The sequence below is a fragment of the Ischnura elegans genome, chromosome 6 (genome assembly GCF_921293095.1).
Source record: "Ischnura elegans chromosome 6, ioIscEleg1.1, whole genome shotgun sequence".
In the NCBI taxonomy this organism is placed as follows: Eukaryota; Metazoa; Arthropoda; class Insecta; order Odonata; family Coenagrionidae; genus Ischnura; species Ischnura elegans.
In genome coordinates this window covers 109,200,261-109,213,074 of record NC_060251.1, presented here as the reverse complement: position 1 = coordinate 109,213,074, position 12,814 = coordinate 109,200,261, and the positions used below count along the sequence as shown (strand labels likewise).

Sequence of the window (12,814 nt, the reverse complement as noted above, 5' to 3'; positions counted from 1 at the left end):
ACTCATAACTGAAGATACAGACAAAACTTACTATCTGTATAATTTTCTATCTATCCCCTCTCATTTTAGTATATCTTTACTTAATTCATGGAATTTTATTCAGTACAAGTCTGAAATTCTGTGAATTCCACTCATGTTTCCCGCCCACGTTTTTCCCCCGAACCATAAAGGACTTTAATAAACGCTAGCCCCAACCTCATCAGATCACTTCATTTCTTTCTAGCTGTAAACGGCTGGTGTCCTAACACCCCCTGCAACACGCCTTTTAGGCGGCTTGCGGGGGGTGTTAGGACACCATAAAATAATTTATGCTGTAAATTAGAAATATTGTTAACGCGTTGTATATCTACCTAAGAAACCGGTTTTGAGCTGAAGCAAATACTATCATAGGCAAATAATGCAATAATTTTAATGAAAAGTAGCCAAAAATCAACTGCAACTATTATTAGAATTATTTTCATCGTTATATATCTCGTTGATAAACCGATTTTGAGCTCCAGCCGAAGCTATTAGTGCCAGCTAATGTAAAAACTGTGATTAGAAGAAGTCAAGAATTATCTGAAACTGTTTTATTGATCACATCCACGGTGAGCGTCCCGACGCCCACTGTTAAACGGCTTGGCTTCAGCTCACGAAGTGGAGTGTCGATGTAGAGGGAGCTTCCTACGCCAGAAAAGAAGATAAAAAAAAGAGCTAGAGATATGCGTACACACGGCCGTGACGTCAGGGCACGCCTTTGGGTTCACCCGGGCTGGGGGGGCCACGAGCTAGAGGCATGAAAGATTCAGGCGCGCCGCCCGCGAACACACCACCCCGGGAGCACCACCACCAGGATGAATTGAAAGGCTAAAATTAGACGGACGGGCGACGGAGAGAGCGAGGAGAGAAGCGCTTGAACTGGAGGGATAACTATCGGAAAGCCGAAAAAAACGGACGATTGGGAATCTATTCGCCGGTTAACGACACTCTCGGTGCGAATGGACGATAGGGTGGTTTCCTATTTTTTTGGATTGCGTAAATCGAAAGATTTTAACTCCCGGAGTACGCATTTCACGTTTTTAGATTTTTAAATGACGATATCTATTTTTCGCGATTAAATGAAAAGTGAACATTTTCAAGCGCGCGACGGCCAAGTATGAATGCTAGGAAAAGCCTGTGTGACGTCATTCTGATTCCCGCTACCACCGTGTGAGGTGACCTTGGGGCGAGGATATGTGCGCCGCTGCGATGCAGGCTGCTAGCAGGTAGAAGAGTACCCTGCTAGCAGGTAGCGATTGGCTCAAATAAGGATTATTATTACCTTATCAAACGAAGGAAACTTTCCGACCATAGGCAGTTTTAATAGGTGATTATTAAGAGATGTTTCCCTGAGCTCTGTGCCCCATGCATGCATTGGTAATCTCAGACGATGTAAAACTCCTATCTACTCGCATAGAAACTAGGTCCCTGTGACGTCACGTGGAGTGGCATCGCATGGGCGCTAATCTGGCCTTTTTCAAATGGGGTTAAAATTGACCCTTGCCATTCGTCTAAACCGGTATTTCTAAAACCAAATAATTTGTATATTATGAATACAATAATGGTGGGTAACGAATCGCAATCAATGCCTTTCGTTTTCTTTGATGAAGGAAGCTACCCTATTCCCTAAGGAAACCACGATGACAAATCATTGTATTTCTGGGAATTCACTGATTTTTCCGATTATATTTTTGGTATTAAGCTATCATAAAGTCGCAAGTAATATATTTTATGCATTCATATTAATGTAAATTACCTTCTTAGTTGCTATTCACTGCTACATTCATCATTTACTACGACTGTGTTTTGTATGTTTAATGCACTTGGGGTAACCGACGTATTGCACTTTTTTCTTTCTAGCCTGCTAAGAATAATGTTTTAATCGGAGTCACGCATTTATAGTCATTAGGGACCCTTTGAGTAATCGCCGTGAGACAGTAGTGGATATTTCAGCTAGAATTTATTCATTCCTTAATCTTAACTGCTATTTTTCGTTGCCTCCAGGAATCGAAATACCTCCTCAAAGCCAAGGAAAATCTTTCTTGATATTTTATACTTTAATTTTCGCAGTGGCTCGACGATTCATCCTATTACGACTATGTTATCATCACAGCCATGGTCCTTATATGCGGACTATGATCACAACACTATCCTCGATGCATCGGCCATCTTGGAAAATTACGTCACTGCCTTCAGCGCCGCCATCGGTGATTTGAGGCTCGATATTAAGCTGAAGCAGTTAAGATTCTATGAATGTTTACACCATTAATTCCCTAGTATATCGCGCGTCCATGCTTTACGCGTGGGTGAAACTTTGGCTGTCATCCGCATGTCCAAAAAATTTTCATTTATAACACGCAGTCATACATTAAGCGCAGGACACCCTCGGCAACATGACTGCTGAAATTCGTATACTTCTTCAAACCACTGGAATTCGCAAGCAATGTCATAATTTTACAGATGCATGACCTACTTTTAATACTTAAAGATATTTTTTGTTTAATTACTTTCAATTCTCATCCATAACGCGAACTCGTTCACCTTACGTATGACGCGCATCAGATAATTCCAAAAGAAACAAGCATAACGAAAAAATGTAATTAAAAAATTGCATAAAAAATAGCAATAAAAATAAAATATTTCTTTACACTTGAAAATACGTAATGACAACAAGGGGAATTTCCATAAAGTACCACTGAAATATTTCAGGATGCAACGATATCTCTACAGTCAACAGCAATATGACATGCCACCCTCAAGACAACAACGAGCGTATGACCAGAATTCTTCATACGCGATCATTTCACAACTCAATGATGTGGCAATTAGTTTCTTTGCTTGCCTCTCTAAAGCATACTAACCTATTTCAAAATAAGGACGCTTTATGACATTAACGCTTAACATACGAGAGCACGAAGGAGGTAGTATTCTAAGACGAGAGTTACAGCTTTCAGCAGGCAGGAGTAATTTTATTCATTGGCATGAATTTTGACCAAAAATTGGTATGCACATACTTTAAAGTGAAATACATTAATAAAATTGAAGGGTAATCTCAAAGACTTGCTATCAAAGATATTTCCCTCATTTTTAACTGCACACCTCTTTATGATTTGATTAGCTACTTGCAGATTTTTGGGTGGAATCGTAATAATGCTGAGCCTCCTTGGGTCATTCCTGATTATCAGGGAATTTGGCCGAGTCAAATACTTCAAATATTGCATCAAAGTACAATTTTCGAATATAAACTTATCGCTGGAATTCCTTTTTTCTCTTCGCCAAGAATACACTTAGTTGAGAGAATGTTTTGGCAAAATTAGGTTGTTTGATGTAAAGTTATCGATTGCAGGTAATTTTACAGATTTAAACCCAATAATGAACAAGAAACTAGTCGTCCATACGATGTATTCATTCGTACATTGTATGCCTATATCATAAATTACTATCATGGTTTGAATAATTTTCTGCTTCACACGAGATAAAAATACAACTAAAATATTGATTTATAATCTTTACCGTAAGTAAGGAAAGTTACACCAAACTTTTTTCCATAAATAAAACGTGGTCTCCAAATTTCGCTAAAATACTTGAAAAATTATTTACACGTGTATAAAGAAACGCACGGTCACCGTTCCATCCATCCTCACAACATCCCATCTATGATATGTTCATATTAATTGAGGATCGAAAAAAGGTGACATTTAGTCCCCTACTCAAATACCTACCAGAGCCAAGGGAATCTGACAGCCGTAGAAATGTGTAATCACGATCAGAGCCCAGTATTACCAAGATTTTGGCTACAAATTGACTCCTAGACTAGTTCCAAATAAGATCCGAGAAAATAGCAGAACCCTTGGATAGAGAGTTATTGCCTGTTCCACATGTCCAAGGGATATCATGACAACGACCGCGGAAATTGCCGAGTACTGAATGCAATAATCGATAACAAAAAGAAAAAAAATTATTGACGCGCTGGAAGGATAAGAGATAAGTGTGATAGGGCAGAAAGCGACATCTGGACAATAACAATAGGGTAGTTTCCTTCATCAAAGAAAACGAAAGGCATTCATTGCGATTCGTTACCCACCATTAGTGTATTCATAATATACAAATTATTTGGTTTTAGAAATCCCAGTTTAGGCGAATGGCAATGGTCAATTTTAACCGCATTTGAGAAAGGCCAGATTGGCACCCATGCGAAGCCAAGCGCTACCTGCTAGCAGGGTACTCTGCTACCTGCAAGCATCCTGTATCAGCAGCCTGCGCCTGCGGCGTACATGTCCTCGCCCTAAGGTCACCTCACTTTGTGGCAGCGGGAACCAGAATGACGTCACACGGGCTTTTCCCGGCATTCATACTTAACCTTCGCGTTTTCGCGCGCTTGAAAATTTTCACTTTTCATTTAATCGCGAAAAATAGATGCCGTCATTTAAAAATCTAAAAGTGTGAAATGCGTCCTCCAGGAGTAATAATCTTTCGATGTAGGCCATAAAAAAATAATAGGAAAAATTCAGCCGAGAGGTATAACCCGTAACTTGATATCCCATCAATACTTACGGCGATTCGTTTTGGGCAAGGCAATTTACACCACCTTTAATTATTCCAAACTCATAATCCCCAATTTAAAATTAATCTCAGGATCTCCATTATCGGTCATCATATTGGAAAAAACTCTCCTCAGCCAACGTTTCGGAGTTAAATCGAAACTTGAAGATCGTACGTGGTGGAAGGGCTCCATATTAATAATGAAAGTCTTTGTTTCTTCCGCAAGTTTATAAAAAAAATCTGTTTTATTACCGGCTTCGGATGTATGTGTTTGATAATGGCGTAAAAGCCGAAACCGGTAATAAATTATAAATTTTTATAAACATGTGAAAGAAACAAAGTGTCTTTCATCATTAATACGTTTCGGAACGTAAAATATTCTGTCATCAGGGTTTAGAACTAGGAAGGAGCCGTTAATTGAATGCATTAAGTTCCGAAACGCTGCAGAGCGCTGAGTAAAGCTTTTTTTCCTTATAACGACCTATATTAGATATCCTGGGTTAATATTTTGGGCAAGAGTTCAAAAACCAGTGGACTGTAATTGTAGGGTTTGGTTAAAGAATAAACACACATCGTGACACAATATTTTGCCACCCTGTATCCAAGTACAGTGGTAAGGGCGCCAATGACATTGGTCAACATAGGTTTTGTCTTGAAAACATTGTTGGGGGATTTTGGATGTATTTTTCGCGCTGATTCCGAATCTGTGCCTAGATTCTTCCTATCACGTCTAGTTTTCTTGGTTAAAATATATATTATAATTACTACGGATGGCTTATTCCTAAATTCCACCGCGGTCGTTAACGGGGATGAGAGCGAGGAGACTTGAGGAATGGCGGAGACTCAAGGGAATGTGGTTTGGAGGGTGGGGAGCATACAAAAGCAATGAGGTGACCGGGGAGGGGGGTGGAAGGAGGAGGGGCAGCAATGGGGAGGAACAAAAAACTGGTGAGGGGTGAAGGGAAGTTTTGGTGACCCAGTTCCTTCACTCCTTTCGTGGAAAAATGCCGTCGGAGGAACCAAAGCATCTCCATACTGAAGGCAGGACAGAGGAGACCGAAAAATCCGAATCTATAATGCAGGGAAAAAATTCCGAGCGCGAACTTCGCCAATAATTTTTCAGCAACATAAAATAACCCTTATTTATTCTTATTATTAAAAAATAAAGTTACAAGTCGACCATTCGGTCGTGTGGTAATACAGATTGGTTTTAACTAAGTTAATACATGACTATGTAATGAGGATAACATACACATGGAGATACACATAAGGAGTTATACAATTTAAATTTTGCCCTAAACATAGTAATCATTAATAAAAGAGAAAGACCTTTATAATTCAATATTATTAAACTTCTCATGAATGTATTCAGGCTACGCTCAAAGGATTTAAAAATCTAACTTTGGTAGACACACTAACGAAAAACAGACAATCTACCTTATAGTACTACACGCAAACATTTCGACGACTACATAACGAATCAGTTTCGAGAATATATCAAATCCTTCCTGAAATGAAACAAAAAAGTTACATGAGAACCTAAGATACGTAAACATTCTCGTCCTAATTAAACACTTCAAGTTTCAAATCAATATCTAGTCGAGAAAAGATAGGAAGAGTTTATGTCATGTCAAATAAAGAACAGTGGAGTAAACATATTGAGACCCATAAAATATGGCGACTTATTAATTAATATACGATTGAAAAATTCATGGCTGTAGGTGAAAAATACGTATTTTTCTAATGGGGATCATACAAATGACCCTTAATGATTATATACAAAACCATATCCTCAAGTAGCTGCAAAAATATACTAGTAATATGGCAGTAATTCTTCATTCCACATTTTAGATTTTATCCGTCACTAAATTGATCATTGATCTATTTTAAATCCAAGACTATTAAAACTACTTTTGTCTACAAAACATATGAAATGAATCCAATTTTAACTGCTTTCTGAGATGCCTTTTCTTTCAATATTTCACTGACCACACTAGTAATTCATAGGGCTCTAACGCATAGCTACGTCAATTGAGTACTCACGAGGAGTAAGTCACCAGATCAGTAACGACCAAGTTAACGTCGAAGCATCCACCGTGAAGAGCTGGGCACGCAGGAAGAAATAGGGTTTAAGTGCTCTCATGCGAGACATGAGGAAAAGGAAACTTAAGTAGACCCCGAAAGAGCCTTACACAAAAGCAAAAATGACAGCAATAAAGATGACTACCTCCAGACATCACGTGATTTCGGCCTATTTCAGTGACTGAGGAGAGGGTAAGTCTCTCCGTCTCCAGGGCCAGTGACATTGTAGTCACTGGTAATGACAATCCCTTTCTCTTACTTTAGGAGATGGGCGAAAACGGCCACGGCATCGTAAAAGTTGAGCGAGGAATGTGAATTGGTGGACGTGACTGGACGAAATGGCAAGAAAGGACGGACTTCGATCATCAAGGAGGAGAATATGTTCGCCTAACAGGGCCTAAGTAGGTTCTCACATCAGCCAGATCTTGTAGCGTCAAATAGCTACTGCGTGCTTTCCACATAACTGAACTCATGTGCTGGGGGTCTATTCTGGTTCTTTCTGGCTATAGCAACCGCGATTTATCGGAAAAATTGGCGAACGGTGACTAAATTCATATTCTCGTTTTCATTCGTTAGGTATTTCGCCAGATAAGCTTCGCTTAGTTCCTCTGGAGACGAAAAAGTTATTCTCGTTCTGTCTGGCGAGCAATTATCGAATGTAAACATTCGCCAAGAGCGAATTTTGCTAACGACGACAGTGAAGTCGCTCTAGCGACTCGGCGAAAGAATTGATGAGAGAACGACTCGTGATTTAATTACAGCTATACACCATTATTATGTTGTATTTTTGATCCCAAATAGTTTAATTGTTATTCAAATGCTTGGCGTACAATCTGTGTGAAGTTTAACCCGTCATATCGTTCTACGTAATTCAATAGATGGGATCTAAAGTGGGTTATACGCTACTAGATCCTTACAAGCCTCTCAAGTTTGGTAATAATCACCATCCATTAAAAAATTGTCTATTTTGTGGACTGCAGTCGGAGATAGTGTGATCAACCCCTGAAAATGTTGAAGGTATGCAATATTTGTGCCGAAGGAGGCGTTTGTTATGTTTTGTGCCAGCCGAAGTGAGTTGGTGAAAAATTCTAGAATTACATATCGGAGGAAAGGAAGGAGTGTGGGTTTAGAAATCTATTATTACCTGGTTTTGCTGACTTCATTAACGAATTCAAAATGTGACGGTGATTACGAAGACAGTTTGAATGCATTCTGATTTACTAGCATGCGATGTCACTATAGAATTCATAATTAATTGTGAGGATATATGTTATGAAGTGAAAGGGGGTAAGCTGTTAAAATGTTTTTCTATTGCCTTTTCCAAAGGATATGTTTGTCAAAGTACTTCAATAAAAATTGCAGGTAACTCCAATAACAATATGTGGCGTACGGCTTGGTATTTCTTGATGATAAATATATGGGAATGAGTGTGGCAAGTGAAAGATTGCGTGAAAAAGAAAGGATTTAGCACATTTCGTACGTAGTATATAGAAGATGTTGTTTGAGTTTTCCTTGGAAGTTGAAAAATGTAAATTGATGCAGCCAATACAGCTCGTGTGGGTAAAAAAAGTAAGAATGACTGATTTCCTCATAAGATGGTAAACCATTCATATGTCAATTGACATATTAATTATAAATGAACTCGTTTGGCAAATGAGTATTTAGAGTGCTGAAGTTTACTAATTATTGTACCTTTTGCGACTAAGGTAATGATCTCTCATCCTTTTGATGGAAAAAGACTTGGAAAGGCACATTAAGCAAGAGAAGTCTTCCCTTCTCTGGATGTTCCAATGTATTGCCTTCAACGGAAAATATAGTGACTTTATAAAATAAATGCTGTTGGTAGCCAAACACAGGTTATGTACTATTAAAACATAGCAAATTATCTACCATCAAAAGTAGCTTCAGAGTCATAGAATCAGTGGTGCCTATCTAGATACCTCAGGTTAATACATAAGAGTGCCAGTTTGGTCACTAATACTTAGATATCTTATTTCAGGTTTGAATATTTTGATATAGTGATAGTAAACAAATCAATACTTTATCTTGAAAAAGTTTGATTTTATTCCACACATTAGAGCCTTATTTCAAGGAGAGAATTTGGACCCTTACACCTGAAGACTTCTAGATCATTAAAGTCAGATTAATCAAGGAACTATTATATTAAGGTTCTAAAGCATTGTCTGCTAACAGAATGTTTGAAACAATCAGAATCAGGTGTATTTCTTATGATATTGAGCCAGCTGGGCTACTCTGGCTATTGGGGAAAGCTGTTGTCTGTGTACCTATGTATTTGCTAATGAGGTTGAATTTACAGGGAATGACTGCATTCAACACCCATTATTTTCCATGCTCATAAGTGACCACTGATAATTTTTCATCGATAAGATTTTCAAAGTATGTTGTATGATGTTGGGCAAGATATGGTGGAAGTTCTTCATATTAGTAAAATTAGACTTTGTAATATTTCTACTGAGTTTTATCATAATAAAACTCAGTGGAAATATTGCAATGTCTAATTTTACTAATAACTCTTTCAAAGTCTTGAATGGAATTCTTAATGTGGTTTCTTCCTAAAATATTAACCTTTACTACTACTTGTCGACATTTAACTAACTAATAAGTTTAATAAGTTTCAAAAGGATAAGCGAAGACATATTCCTATAACAGACATTTTACATCACATATCTGGTACACATGTTAGTTTCTTGGGATTTCAATCCCATACATAGCTTTTATTAATTTTTTCATTCTCCATCCATTGGACTATCACTAATGAGTACACTAGTTCAAAAATACATTAGGTAAAATATCTTCAACACTTATAACAATGTATGACTAGATATCTCATTCCATTACATACTGTTAGAAGTGATCTTCTCATTGAGGTTGACATAGTTCTTTGTAACATAAATAGTTCTCCCATTAATTCCAGGACCATTATCTCCCTGTCCTTGCTTGTTACTCAAAATCCTTACCTTAATCACTGTTGTCAGCATTTCAAGCTTGATGTACACTTCATCTACATCATTTATATCTAATTCATCTCCTGCAATAATTCCCTCGCCTCACTTATCGCACTTCCTACTTTCTTTTCCTCTGTCAATTTTATCTATACATTCCTGTATACCTCTATTCTTATCCTTCTTCTGGGTCAAAAATACCAGTTGCATACTAAACCTTACTCCATATCTCTTAACCAGACTTTTATTTGCACTTAGGTGCTGTGATTTTCCCTGTAATTGTCCTCTTTTTATTTATTCCCTATCTGTCTCGCCCCGATCTGCATTGCTGGAGATATATTTTAACATGATAGCTGTAACGAATGTAATGAGAATCAGTCTATGATCATGTCACAAAGGCAAATTGCCTTAATAGATCTATGAAAGTGGAGTGGATGTGAGGGAAATTGCTTCTATAATCACTTCATAAATGTGCGATAAACTTCATGGTGCGATAAAATTCTGTGAGGAATTCATATTATCACATTTATGATAATGGAAGCACATACATTAATTATAAGTGAGTGATGTCAATGTGGTGCATTCAGAGATTACTTGGTACAGCATTTGAAAGAATGACCCCAGAAGTAGGTAGTAAAAAAATTACAGGTAACAACATAATTCCTTTGAAAACCCATATCCCAAAAAGACAGGTGCAGTGAAGGAGTCATCATCATGGAATCCTTATGCTTTACATTTGATACAAAAAAATTCTTTAAATGCTATATAAATATCTATCTTTGTACAGAGGCGGATCTATTGGGGGGGGGGGGGGGGAAGCTGAGGGGGCTATCCAATTTACTCCCCTTGGGTATCCAATTTACACTAGATAGAATGGTGATTTTTTTCCGACCCCCACTACAGCTGGAATTTTAACCTCACCTGTCCCTATCCTGGATCCACTACTGTCTTTGTATAATTTAGTACTCAGGTAAATATTTCAAACATGGTCAATGAAAGCTTCATATGTTGTGGGCTGAGAATAAAAGGAAATATGTATCACATGTATAGTATGGTATCCATAAACACCACTGAGAGTTAAAATTTAATGCTTTCATTCTGATTAGATACGTTTTTCAACATATTTTTTTATAAATTGAAGTATATTTTGATAATTGATTAGATATGAAGTCTAGTTACGATAGCACTTAAAACTTATTCTAACACAAGGTTTGCAAAAATGGTCTTTACATAAAGAATATACCCCCCATCCCAAGCTATGAGCCAAAGAGAGCAACAATATTTTGTTACAGATGCATATTGTTACAACAACATGCAGCCTACTTGTAAAGTATGAAAGGTTTGCTGCAAATTGTACATTTATTTAATAATTGGATGGCAAGTTTACTCGGCCATGAGCCCTTGAAGTAACTGTGGTAGGCTTATGCATAAGTTATTCAAACTTTATTCATTCTTCTCTAATTTTAATTTTAGACTGTGAAGTTATGTTCATAATCAGTGATTTCTGAACATGAATTCAATTTTATGATGGCAATGAATACATTCTCAATGGCATTACCATTAAGACTCACTGTCCTCCCTAATACAATATCAACTACACGTTCTCCTGGACTCAGCAAGTAAACCCACTGACCTTGAGGAACCTATTTCCTCGTTAGCTCTTCCCCCTCCCACCATCACCACCTCCTCCCTGTATTAACCCCCACCCTTCCCTAAGGTATATATAAGCTCGCAAGTCTTGTGTATATTCCCCTTGATAATGACATGGTGTACTGTCGAAACCTGGGTCGGTATTAAAACTCTTGTGGAACATACAAAAGTGTATCTTCATTGTTTCCTATCAACTACACTATTGACTGCCAGTATCAAAATATATTTCACCTTATATTTCAATGGTAAGGGCTACTTTGTGTCATATTTCACATTTTATTAATTAAGGGGCCAAGGCCCAATTACAAAGCATAAAATTCTTCATAAAATATCATAACAGTGACAAAAATATACCTATTGTAATAGTTCATTATGTAATAGGTAACATCTTATCTGGTATTCCTTTCAGGTACCTCAATATAGAAGGTAAAGAATCAAAAAATAGGTCCATCTTGAGACCTAAATTGCCGTCACGTATTATTTGCTGCAATGGGGAAAAGTAGGTGTAGTTGTGTGATTGATGGCTAATGTCAAAAAGAGTGTCACATCTAGTGGAGTAAGAAGGGACTTTCATGAATATTTCTCTTAATAGGACGGGGGAATCAACTAGGTTATTTAACAGCTTATAAAGGAAAATAATATTAGAGCACTGTCTCCGCTTAAACATGGATGGAACATTAAACAAAGGCAATATGGCAGAATATCTATAGTCCTTATCAAATAGTCGAAACTTTATCGAAACCATTCAAACAAACTTCCTTTGGATGGACTCTAAGGTATTAATGTGAGAGACATAGAAAGGAGACCATACAACAGAGCTGTACTCACAGTTTGATCTGACTAAAGAAGTATACAGCACTTTGTAAATTTCAATACTATTAAAGTTTTTAACAAATCTTGAAATAAGGCATAGAGCTCTAAACGATTTTGCTTGAATATAATTCAGGTGTTGCAGAAAGTTAAGCTTGAAATCAAATATTACCCGTAAGTCTTTTATATGGGATTGTTGTGAAAGAGCAATTCCATTTAATTTGTATTGAAATTGAAATGGCTTTTTTTTTTCTATGGAAGGAAACAGTATAGCACTTTTTAATATTCAAATTCAGATAGTTGAGACTACACCATTTTTCAAGCCTTTGTAGACTGTTTTGTAAATACACAGAGTCCATTTCAGAATGAATGGTTTGGAAAATCTTTAGGTCATCTGCATAGAGTAGAGAAGAAACAGGGTCAAGGACATCCGTGATATCATTTATAAACACATTGAAAAGCAACAAACCAAATGAGAGCCTTGTGGAACTCCAGAAGTACCATAAAAAAAATTTTATTTTGAGGAATTAATATTAACCACAAGTGATCTATTTGATAAATAGCTTTCGAGTCAGGTAATTATTGTGCCTGTAAAGCCAAGTGACTTCAGTTTCACCAGGAGAACTTTTTGATTGACCGAGTCAAATGCTTTAGAAAATCGGTATAGATGACATCTGTTTGAGTACCATTTTCCATAGCTTTCAGCAAATGGTTTTGAAAAGTAAGAAGATTAGTCAAAGTAGAGCGAC

General features: G+C 37.2%; 1 protein-coding gene across 2 annotated transcripts in view; it reads right to left on the bottom strand.

The window, feature by feature from the left end:
• Nucleotides 1–12,814, bottom strand: part of LOC124161497 (protein FAM13A) — a 395,360-nt gene that overhangs the window by 264,577 nt on the left and 117,969 nt on the right. The gene's annotated exons all lie outside the window — the stretch shown is intronic.